Raw genomic sequence first — 12284 nt, 5'->3', positions numbered from 1 at the left:
GACGAGGTCCTGGATCCAGAGGTCCGCAGACGCTGGGAGAGAAGGCTCCTGGAAGAGAAACACAAAAATTACAAGTTCTCAAAATTGCTCCTTGTTCCGTCTAGGGCTCACGTGCAACGAGAGGGTGCAGCTTCCAAGCACAAGAACAGGAGGATGCTTCTCTGGATTGTTGCTCCTTTTATTCCTCTTCGGGAGGGCGTGTACCCTCCTCTGGTACGCCTACGGGGCGTGACCAACGGTGTAGGTGTCTAGGACAACCCTTTCTTGGGCGGGAAAAGGCGCACCCCGGCTACGCCGCTTCGGGCATACCAGCCGAGACACGCCGCCCGCCCAAAATGGTTTCCCGGGGGGATCCGGGCACCCCGCCATACGTTCGGGGGGACCGAGTGGTCGCCCCTTTCCATACTCTCCCTTTTTATTTATCAGCAATTTCTTCATCAATGTGAAGTTATTTATTGTCCAAATACAGCGGCCTCTTTCTGAGATGCAGCCTATTCACAGTAGGTGCTCTGAAACCGGGTGTGTCAATCCGCGGTTACATCTGCCAACAGATCCTTTGCAACATAAAGCTGGCACTCCGGGAGAAGCTTCCACTAATCTTTATTCCGTTTTTCTCACCATGAAAAAGGTTAAAAACTCAGTCGAAACGTGCCATATTCTAAGGATTAATGGTGTGTGAAATGGAACAAAAATTGTTGGAAGTAACTCCTGGAGTGTCAGCTTTTTATTGTTAAAAATGTGTTGGCAGAATGAATAATGAAATTATTAATATCTTCCTTTGGAACATATATTGTATTGTAATTTCATTGAAATTGCATTTATATAGCGCTTACTACCCATGACAAGGTGCTGAAGCACTTTACGACAAGTAGCATGCTACTTGGGAGTTAAAAATTAGTGATCTGTCCATTGGCTACTGGGTTAGTCTTGCATGCGAAATAAAACTATTTCTTGCATTACAGTTTCTTTGCAGTACATTTGTGACTGAGGTGTGATCAATCAGAGGGGATGTATGAGAATCAAATTTTTACAAAAAAAGAGCTTTAAGACAGACAGACATAAGCTTTAGAGTAGGTAATACACAGAAGAAGCATATTGAAGGGACGCAGAGGTGCATTAAAAATGAATCAAGGGAGGAGGAGCTTCGTGGGCGACCAAGATGGCCGCGTAAGCTCGGAGCTCCGCGGACCCTCTGATCCTCCGCAAATATCCTGTTGACTATCCTGATCCACGTTAGTGGATTCTGCTTGGTGAATGGTCGCGGACGCGGGAGCAGCTTTCCGCTTTCGAATCGGTGGTTCCTAGGCGAAACTACGTCGAGCTGAACTCCGTGCCAGGGATGCGCCATTGTCTCATGGGTGGCTGCTGCTTGTCCCGACGCTCCGCATGATTGGAATGCGAAGTGGATATTCGTGATCCCTGCTGGCGAAGTGCTTGTGGCTGCGGAGTTGCCTACTATCGGCCTGCTGTGTTTACTGACTTTGCCTTTGTTCTATACATCTGCTTCCTTGGTCGGGCGGTGTAGCCCTTTGTTCTCCCTGGATCTATCATGGCTGGCAGAGGGGACCCCGACAGGACGTCGAACAGAGGTGTTCGCAAGACGACTCAGACGCAGCTGAACAAAATTGATCGATACGCCCAGCAGCGAACATCACCCACGGTGGTGGCCTCATCTAAGGACTTTCAACGTGCTGGCTCGCCTGAAGGCTCTGAGCCTACTCTGAGTGACGTTATGGGGGCCATCGCGGGCATTCGGTCAGAAATGCAGAAACAACATGAGGCCCTGACTCATAAGGTGGACACTCTGGCCGTGGATCTCACCCTGATTAGGGCTGACTTGGGGAAGACTAATGATCGGTGAAGTCTCTCGATCTCAAGACCTCCAGCCTCACTACCGACGTTTCGGACCTGCAGACGGAGGTCCGGACCCTGAGACTGGTCAACGATCAATTTTCTAGACGGCTGGAAGACTTTGTAGGACGTGCCAGGCGGCAGAATGTCCGTATTATTGGTGTACCGGAGGGAGCGGAGGAGGCGGCAGTGGACCTTTTTGTAGAGGACTTGGTGCAGACGCATCTCGCACCTTCTGGCCTGAGCAATTTCTTTTCTGTGGAGCGTGCTGTAATGGCAGGGTTTTTGGCTTTATTTAGCAGTGATAATAGATCATTATTCTTGCTCGCATCTAGTATAGGTATTCTTAGCCTGTGTGGGCCCTTTTAAGCCCTTTTTCCAGACCTAGAAGAGGATAGCTGCTTAATATGCCTTTATTCTTGACTTTAACCTGTCTATTGCCTATTGGCTTTGACATATTAGACACATTGGTATGGTTTATGTAGGTATTCTGACAGAGCTAAGGAGCATTTCACCCCTTTCAGGCCTAAAGCTAGAGAGACTCCATCTTGATGGAAGCAGAGAGGCTTTTTAGGGCAAAAGTAATGTTTATAGTTATAACTGTTGTTCGCCCTAAGCGGACCGGAGAGAACCGGCCAGAGCTGAATCTAATCAGGAATTGTTCCCGGGCTCAGTCTCTAGACGAAACAAGCAGACTGGTCACTGTGGGAGCGTCTAGCGCAAGGAGCCTGGTGCATGGGATTGGTGAGAAGAAGCTGCTGGCTGGAACTTTCCATGAGGAAACAGCATTCTATATTTGTGAAGTGCAGAGGCGGAGTCAGTCAGTCAAGCAGAGGGGAGTCGAGGAGTCAGTCGAGGAGAGAGTCCAGCAGAGAGGAGAGCAGTGGAGTGGAGTTGGCAGAGAGAGAGAGAGGGTTCAATCTGGAGAAGAGCTGAGTTGAATAGTGAGCTGGAACTGAAGGAAGCAGTCAGAAGCAGTTGTTTATCAGGAGGAAGTGTGAATAGCTGGAGTCTGAAGTAATGCCTTTTAGAAGAGATAGAGGAGAGCTCGTGGATTAACCTATGGGAGCAGATGGGATTGGACATTGGCGCAGAGAAAGAGCGACTAAGATAGTAGAATGAACGGTGATCAGAGCGGCAGGAACCATTAAAGAGTGAAGACGCAAAGTGGAGAGACAGTCAGAGCGGGGGAGAGGAGTCCAGAGACAGAGCGATCAGCGCAGAGGTGTACCCAAGAGTGCAGGAGAGGAGAGAGAGCATGAGATGAGCCAAGGCACAGACGAGAGAGGAACCCAGATGACAGCTAGAACAAGACTTCACACTAATCAGGTGATATTGTTTTCATCACATTAGCTACACTTAATCTTTTCCCTTTCAGCGGAGTGTTCCTGTTATGTGTAATCCTTCTCTTTCAAGCGGTGTGTTCTACCTATAGCCTTTGTTAGATTTGCATAAATGTTTATATTACTGTAATAAATGTCCCCAGTTTATAACTAACTGGCGTGTAGTCCCTATTCTTGTTCACTAAAGGTAAATGGCACTTCTAGGTAATTGCTAGGCGCATGAATGGATGAGTAATCCCAATCAGGTGAGTGGTGATCACATAAATAGGGAGTGAGTGGACCTTTGATGCCAAGAGCAGGTAATACACAATAATCTGAAACCATATCCAAAGTCATCATTGTAGTTTCATCCTGAGTAGACAGCTGAGATAATATCCCAATATATATATATATGTATAGGTGTTCATAGGAATGTGGTCGTCGTTTGACATGCGGCGTTAATGAGAACGGCAGGAGGGATACTGCCGTGTAAAGCCACCGGATTGTGGTATAAGACTAAGTGAGAGCGTCAGGAGGGACACTGACGTGTAAAAGGGAGCATTGGGTTCTGCAGGCCCGTGTGTAGACGCACCAGATTGTGTGTCAGATCTGCCCTAGGGTAGAACGGTCTGGGTCAGGGTGGCCGCGAGACCAACTGATGTGAATAAGTGTAGTGTAGGGTATGGATATCCCTAGTAATCAGTGAGTATTCTTAGTATCCCTATAGATTTAGTGGTGTTTTTGATAATATGAGCTTGTATATTGCGAGTTCCCTATCCTCAGGTAGGTACCAGGTGCCTGGATAGGTGGTCCTGAGGACGGAAGGTGAGTACGTTTTGGCTGGGTCATAGGGGCCCCTGGGGGCTGATCCCATCTAAACAGAAAATCCAGCCATTACATTTTGGCGTAGTCGGACAGTTTACGAACTCTGTGTGCCTGGCCATGTGTTTAGAGAGGTTCCCATGTGTTGTTAGTGAGTGCCATGAACGCCAATTACATTTTGGCGTAGTCGGACAGTTTACGAAGCCTGTGTGCCTGGCCATGTGTTTAGAGAGTTGCCCATGTGTTCTGAGGGAATGCCCTGCACGCTAGTTCCATCTGGCGTAATGTTGCAGTTTATGTAGCCTGTTAGACCTATTGGCTTGAACAGTTGCAGCGTGAGGAGATTGTATTACATCATGGCATTTGGTTTATTCAGGGTGGAAGGAATGGTTTTCATCTTGGTGTTTAAATTGTCAGAGTTGAAGGATGGCATTACATGAGAAAGCCAGTTACATCTATGTGATGGTCCAATTGTATAAATGTGTGTAAAAAATGCTTTTAAATTGCCCATTCAATTGCTTGCTGCATCTGCTTATGCTGTGCAATGTAAAATGTGTTCATTGTTCTATGATCTGTGGAGTTCTGTGAATATAGCTCCTTGTAAATATGGCTTTAGAATAGCGCCATATTATTGTGCCTTATGAGGTGCATGTTCTCATGTTGATCTGTCGTGTTGCTTGTGAATGGTGCTTTGAATATATTCCTTGTGACAAGCGTGTCGTTTTTTGAGTTTGTTTACTGTCTTGTAAATATGGCTTTAGAATAGCGCCATATTAATGTGGTTTGTGAGGTGCATGTTCTTTTGTTAATCAGTTGTGTTCCTTGTGCATTGCGCCTTGGAAATGTTGTTTGTGAAAGGCTTGTCTTGTAAATATGGCTTGTGAATAGCGCCATGTGGTCATGGCTTGGACAGGGCATGTTCTCATTACGTTTGGCAGGAGAGAGCTGGATCTTTCTCGGGTGCTTGGGGATAACGTTTTTGAAAATATGTACGTGTCATTTGTAAACGTGAAGAAATGTGCTAATGATTTTCCCATGTAAAAATGGACGTTGGGAAATGTTTCCATTTGAGCTGCCAAAGGGTTAATATCTTGAATTGAGATGGCAGCCTTTATTTTTTACATGCTGTCAACATGCATGGTTATCTGACCTGACTATAAAAGTCAGTGAATTATTTTAAGGATTTTTGATGGTTTGATTTTGACTTTTTTTTTTGGTTCCTTGGTCAGCCTACGTGCTTTGTCAGTTTCTTGACGGAAAGGTAACATCTTGTGTTTTGAGGAGGGTTCTGTTCATTTCACATTCCTTTTGAAATGCGTCTACGAATTTGTGTGGGTTCATCTTGGAATTGATGTGGTTATAAATCAACCTTACGGAGAAAGCTGTGTTCTTTTAAAATGAGTGAAATGTTAAAAAGATAGCCCGTTAGAGTGCACGCTACGAGCTGTTTTCATTAATTATTTCTGTGAGGGGTTTCCATCTAGACAGGAATGTGATGGTTGCAATAATAATAGGTTTAGAATAATAAATCTTGCCCGACAGTGCGTGGTAACATGTGCTTTTAATTAGTGTGAGGCAACCATGTGCTTTTAAATGAAAAAAGTTAAAACGTGACATTATTATTTTCCCAAATGTAAAATGAAAATGTATGTTTTTATAAATGTGAACTTAAATACAATGTTGAAATGTATATGTTGTTTTACAAATTATTTCTCTTTGACAAATGGACCATGTTAATTCGTTTCTCAAATGCAACATGTATAATATTGTATGCCAAAGGTAGTTTCCCCTTTAAATGTCTTGCCTTTAGTTTAATTAGTTGGACAAACGTCTTTTTTTAAAAAAAAAAATTGGAGTTTTTTTTTAATTGGCAATACACTGTAAAAGAATTGTTTTTTTTTATTAATATTAGCCTCCGTTAGTTTGAGAATCAGGCCATGAGAACAGGCATAAGGAATTTGTTTTTTGACCTTGGCAGACCAGCTGGTCTGCGCAGATGAATTTCCCTTCATTCTGCAAGTTTCGATCACGTCCCAGTGTGTTATGATTGGCTACAGTTCAATTTTCTTCCGCGCACGGCTTGTTTATTTAAGGGCGGGGTGGCCTGGCTCTTCAGACTCTGACCATGGAAATTGGGAGGCTTGCAGTGCCCTGCTGATGCTGTCATCATTTGGCAGTATTTCAAATTTTTTTTTTTTCACACTGTAGCATGGCTCTTGCCCAGAAGGGTGAGACTGGCTTAGTTAGGATTAGGGTATGTTAGGCCCCACTCAATGTTACTAAAAGTTAAATTTTGAATGTTTTAATTAATTAGGATATTTTCTTTTCAATAATGAAAGGCACCCGGGGTGCTTTTTAAATGGAAAATTTTATTTTACAAGAATAATGATACTTTTTCTCTGGTTTCTAGGATTGCTGCAGTTGGGGTGCGTGCGTGCGTCTGCCCACTCCCTTTATTTGTTTTAGCTTTTTATTTTCATGTTATTATTTTAGTTTATTGTTTTGGATGATGGAACCAGACCAGACCAGACCAGACCAGACCGGGTGATGGATGGCCACATTGGAGGAAGTACCGAGGATGCAGGGTGGTGGCCTACACTGAAGAATTTGGACATTAAATAATCGCTTGGACAATCAGGCCCCACTTTTAAAGCAAAGTTATTAATTCCTTGGCCTGCAATTTTGACATCACTACAAGCAGGCCCCACTTTTAAAGAACAAGAAAAAAAATGTTTTATTTGTAACAGTATTATAAAAGAATTTGGACATTGAATAATCCCTTGGACAAGCAGGCCCCACTTTTAAAAAGAAATGAAAGCCAAACATGTTTTATTTGTTACAGGATTATAAAAGGACTTGATTCATAATCCCTTGTACAATCAGGCCCCACTTTAAAAAAAAAAATATGTCACCTATTATAGTTTTTCCACATGAAGGACTTTTTTGAATGATGGCGCACACATGTGCTCCACTGTGTGATTTAAGATTGATGTTACACTAGTTATCTTGTAGACTGGGGTTGTAGTTTTTTTTTACTGTTCTTGCATTTTCACCTTAATTGATCAAAGGGTGGTTACCTTACAATTTAGATGGTTCTGGGTGGTGTGTCTTTTAGTATGATTATGTGTTAATGTTTATCCAGACCTTGCAACAGTTTGTCATGTTCATTTCTCAGATTTCACCTTAAATTGACTAATGTCAGCAGGTAGGCCTCATTTAGGCCTATTGTTATTTTCATCTCACATATTAGCACCTACACCAATAGTTTCATGAGTCATCATTAGCTTAAGTTGCCTATAGTACGTAAGGCTCATTTAGGCCCTTTCTTGTTTTCTCATTAGAAGTTGAAACACATTTAGTTTTTAAGTTCACAACTGTAGGTAGGCCTTATTTAGCCTTAAGTTGTCCGAAGTAGGCCCATTTAGGCCCCTTGCTGTTTTTATTCAACACATAAGTCCCTACATCATTAGATTTCACCAGTTATCATTAGAAGTTGAGGCACATTTAGTTTAAGGATGCTTTGGTTAGTTTCTGTTGTTATCAGATCCAATCTCAGATATGTTTCAGCATTCGAGTCAAGGGTGCTTTGATTTGTTTTTAGGTTTCTATTCCCTACAATTGAGTTTCAGGTGGAATTTTCTTGAGTTGTCATTGTTTTTAGGGAGTTTTTTAGGTTTTGATTTGTTGATAGATTGTGTTGATGTTTGTTTGTTTAGATGTTATTGTTTATAAAGATGCTCGCATGATAAGGATCTAAGGGTGGAGTGTAATGGCAGGGTTTTTGGCTTTATTTAGCAGTGATAATAGATCATTATTCTTGCTCGCATCTAGTATAGGTATTCTTAGCCTGTGTGGGCCCTTTTAAGCCCTTTTTCCAGACCTAGAAGAGGATAGCTGCTTAATATGCCTTTATTCTTGACTTTAACCTGTCTATTGCCTATTGGCTTTGACATATTAGACACATTGGTATGGTTTATGTAGGTATTCTGACAGAGCTAAGGAGCATTTCACCCCTTTCAGGCCTAAAGCTAGAGAGACTCCATCTTGATGGAAGCAGAGAGGCTTTTTAGGGCAAAAGTAATGTTTATAGTTATAACTGTTGTTCGCCCTAAGCGGACCGGAGAGAACCGGCCAGAGCTGAATCTAATCAGGAATTGTTCCCGGGCTCAGTCTCTAGACGAAACAAGCAGACTGGTCACTGTGGGAGCGTCTAGCGCAAGGAGCCTGGTGCATGGGATTGGTGAGAAGAAGCTGCTGGCTGGAACTTTCCATGAGGAAACAGCATTCTATATTTGTGAAGTGCAGAGGCGGAGTCAGTCAGTCAAGCAGAGGGGAGTCGAGGAGTCAGTCGAGGAGAGAGTCCAGCAGAGAGGAGAGCAGTGGAGTGGAGTTGGCAGAGAGAGAGAGAGGGTTCAATCTGGAGAAGAGCTGAGTTGAATAGTGAGCTGGAACTGAAGGAAGCAGTCAGAAGCAGTTGTTTATCAGGAGGAAGTGTGAATAGCTGGAGTCTGAAGTAATGCCTTTTAGAAGAGATAGAGGAGAGCTCGTGGATTAACCTATGGGAGCAGATGGGATTGGACATTGGCGCAGAGAAAGAGCGACTAAGATAGTAGAATGAACGGTGATCAGAGCGGCAGGAACCATTAAAGAGTGAAGACGCAAAGTGGAGAGACAGTCAGAGCGGGGGAGAGGAGTCCAGAGACAGAGCGATCAGCGCAGAGGTGTACCCAAGAGTGCAGGAGAGGAGAGAGAGCATGAGATGAGCCAAGGCACAGACGAGAGAGGAACCCAGATGACAGCTAGAACAAGACTTCACACTAATCAGGTGATATTGTTTTCATCACATTAGCTACACTTAATCTTTTCCCTTTCAGCGGAGTGTTCCTGTTATGTGTAATCCTTCTCTTTCAAGCGGTGTGTTCTACCTATAGCCTTTGTTAGATTTGCATAAATGTTTATATTACTGTAATAAATGTCCCCAGTTTATAACTAACTGGCGTGTAGTCCCTATTCTTGTTCACTAAAGGTAAATGGCACTTCTAGGTAATTGCTAGGCGCATGAATGGATGAGTAATCCCAATCAGGTGAGTGGTGATCACATAAATAGGGAGTGAGTGGACCTTTGATGCCAAGAGCAGGTAATACACAATAATCTGAAACCATATCCAAAGTCATCATTGTAGTTTCATCCTGAGTAGACAGCTGAGATAATATCCCAATATATATATATATATGTATAGGTGTTCATAGGAATGTGGTCGTCGTTTGACATGCGGCGTTAATGAGAACGGCAGGAGGGATACTGCCGTGTAAAGCCACCGGATTGTGGTATAAGACTAAGTGAGAGCGTCAGGAGGGACACTGACGTGTAAAAGGGAGCATTGGGTTCTGCAGGCCCGTGTGTAGACGCACCAGATTGTGTGTCAGATCTGCCCTAGGGTAGAACGGTCTGGGTCAGGGTGGCCGCGAGACCAACTGATGTGAATAAGTGTAGTGTAGGGTATGGATATCCCTAGTAATCAGTGAGTATTCTTAGTATCCCTATAGATTTAGTGGTGTTTTTGATAATATGAGCTTGTATATTGCGAGTTCCCTATCCTCAGGTAGGTACCAGGTGCCTGGATAGGTGGTCCTGAGGACGGAAGGTGAGTACGTTTTGGCTGGGTCATAGGGGCCCCTGGGGGCTGATCCCATCTAAACAGAAAATCCAGCCATTACACGTGCCCATCGGGTACCGGGCGGCCCGCCGAAGTCGGGTGTTGCGCCTAGACCCATCATTGCCCGGCTCTTCAACTTTAGAGACCGGGATGTGATCCTTCAAGCGTCCAGGAGACATGGGCCGCTCAAATTTCAGAACTCTGAGGTGCACTTTTATCCGGACTTCACCAGGGCCGTTCAGAGGCAACGTCAAAGCTTCGCAGGGGTAAAACGACGCCTGAGAGACATGGGCCTTAAATACTCGATGCTGTTCCCTGCTAAACTTCGGATTGAGCATGAGAGCCGTGCCCTGTTTTTCAATGTGGCCGAAAATGCAAGTGACTGGCTGGACACTTTGCCGCAACGCCGGGAAGAACACGATGAACATTCCGGAGGCGCAACTGGTGGTATTGATCCCTAGGACTGATCTCTGTTGTTCTACTTGTGGCGGTTGGTGCCCTGCTGTCTGTGACTGCTAATACCAATGCTATTCTGTCTTTGCTAGTTTTTCCTGTTTCTCACATGGAGGATGGCGGGAGGGGTTTGTGAAGATTCCTTACTCCTATAGGGACTTTTTGTAGGCTAGTTTATGGGGCGACAGGCACACTGCTGGTTGGGGGGGCTTTTTAGTCTGATGCAGGGGTGCAGGGTGGGGGGTGGTGGTGGGGAAGTTTGTTTGTTTGTTCATTTTTCTCTTTTTCTATCTCTTTGGCAATGGGCTGTACGCACTGTTCAATTTCATTTGTGGTTGAGGCTTGTTGGGGTTGGGGGGGGCTGGGGACACGTTGATGGGGGGTAAGAAGCTACGAATCCTCAGTTGGAATGTTAACGGGTTGGGTGACCGTATCAAGAGAGGGGTCGTGATTCAATTGATTAAACGCCATATGCCTGATGTCGTTCTCCTACAAGAGACGCATCTGGTTGGAAACACATGCAAAGCACTCAATCGTAAAGGGTACAAGATGGTGGCCCACTCGGGGTTCTCTTCTGGGTCTCGGGGGGCGGGAGTTCTTGTTCGTGCGTCCCTTCCGTTTGAGGTCGACGTCACAGTGATCGATGAGAGAGGGAGATACGCCGCAGTGGCGGGACGATGGGAGGGGCGTGCCTTGCACTGACTTTCAGTTTACGTTCGCCCGGGCTTGCAATCTAGCACTTTCCAGGACCTTGGTGGAGCCATTTTAAATTTGCCCGCTGGCTTGTTGATAGTGGGGGGTGACTTCAACTCGGTTTGCTCCGGCTCCTTGGACCGCCATCCCCCTAGAGACCTCCGAGGCTCCCAGTTGTGGCTGCCGTCTTTCCTCGAAACCATGGGCCTAGTAGATAGCTGGCGGCTCCTGCATCCCACGCTCCGTCATTTTTCCTTCCACTCCGGCGCCCACGGTAGTCTTTCTAGGATAGACTATGTTTAACATTGGCTGCACACGCGCCGGCCGTTTCCGAGGCCCGTTTTTTAGCGCGGGGTATTTCTGACCACTCCCCGCTGTGGGTCTCTTTTGACTTTGACGTTACCATGTCGGATCGACCAGCGGTTGTTAACCCGTGGTATTTCCGCAATCCCAAGACTCGCAATCTCTTAGCCAAGGCCATCGACCTCTACTTTGCTGAAAACGAGGGATCGGTTGCGTCGGCCGCGACTCTATGGGAGGCGTTTAAGACAGTTTTGAGGGGTGAGGCTTTCGCACTCATAGCGGAGGCCCGTAGGGCCAGAGATGCCGATTTGGTGCGCATCGAGGAGGAGATCATGGAGCTTGACTCCCAGTTGGAGGAAGAACCCGATCCCGCTCTCCTGCACGACCTCTCCCTCAAGCAGTCGGAATACCGCGACCTTGCTACAAACGCTTCCCTTGTTTTAGCTAAAGAACAGCAGGGTCGGATCTACGATGTTGGCGATAAGGCTGGGAAGTTGCTGGCCTGGCTGGACAGGAAGGAAATGGCTAGCCGTGTTGTACCCGAGATAATGGGTGAAGACGGAGTTGTCGTCTCTGATCCGAGTGCCATTGCCGGGGCCTTTGCTGATTATTTCCGAGGCGTCTACACCTCTGTTTCGGACAGGTCCAAGACCGATTCGACAGTGCTTCTTTCGACCGTCGCCCTCCCCTGTCTTTCGGACGAGGAGCGCGACGACCTCGACAGGGACGTCTCTGTTGATGAGATCGCCCTTGCGATCCGCTCGCTGCGATCAGGCAAGGCGCCTGGTCCCAATGGTATTCCGGTTGAGCTGTATAAGATTAGGCCGGATGTGGTTTCCCCACACCTGCGTAACATGTTTCTGGAAGCGCGGGATACCGGCCTACTTCCCCTGGACCAGAGGCTGGCCACTATTGTGGTCATCCATAAGGAAGGGAAGCCGAGAGATTTGTGTCGGTCTTATCGTCCCATTTCTCTCCTTAATGCCGAGCCTAAGATTCTCGCCAAGCTACTCGCTAATCTACTGATTGGAGTTATCGGCGACTTAGTGCACCCGGACCAGTCGGGCTTTATCCCTCACCGCAACACTGCCCTTAACCTGCGAAGGCTCCATGGCGCCCTGGCTAGGGCCCACACCCTTGAAGAGCCGGCAGTCCTTGCTTCCTTGGACGCCACGATGGCCTT

General features: G+C 46.0%; 1 long non-coding RNA gene across 1 annotated transcript; it reads left to right on the top strand.

The window, feature by feature from the left end:
- The first annotated feature begins 2133 nt into the window (after nucleotides 1–2133).
- LOC147662571 (uncharacterized) lies at nucleotides 2134–8988 on the top strand. The gene is made up of 2 exons (XR_015305544.1): nucleotides 2134–4129; nucleotides 4229–8988. It is a non-coding gene; the product is annotated as an uncharacterized LOC147662571 (long non-coding RNA).
- Nucleotides 8989–12284: the final 3296 nt, after the last annotated feature.

Source organism: Lissotriton vulgaris, unplaced genomic scaffold, assembly GCF_964263255.1.
Source record: "Lissotriton vulgaris unplaced genomic scaffold, aLisVul1.2 SCAFFOLD_8054, whole genome shotgun sequence".
NCBI classification, from domain to species: domain Eukaryota; kingdom Metazoa; phylum Chordata; class Amphibia; order Caudata; family Salamandridae; genus Lissotriton; species Lissotriton vulgaris.
This window is presented reverse-complemented; position numbering and strand designations above follow the sequence as displayed.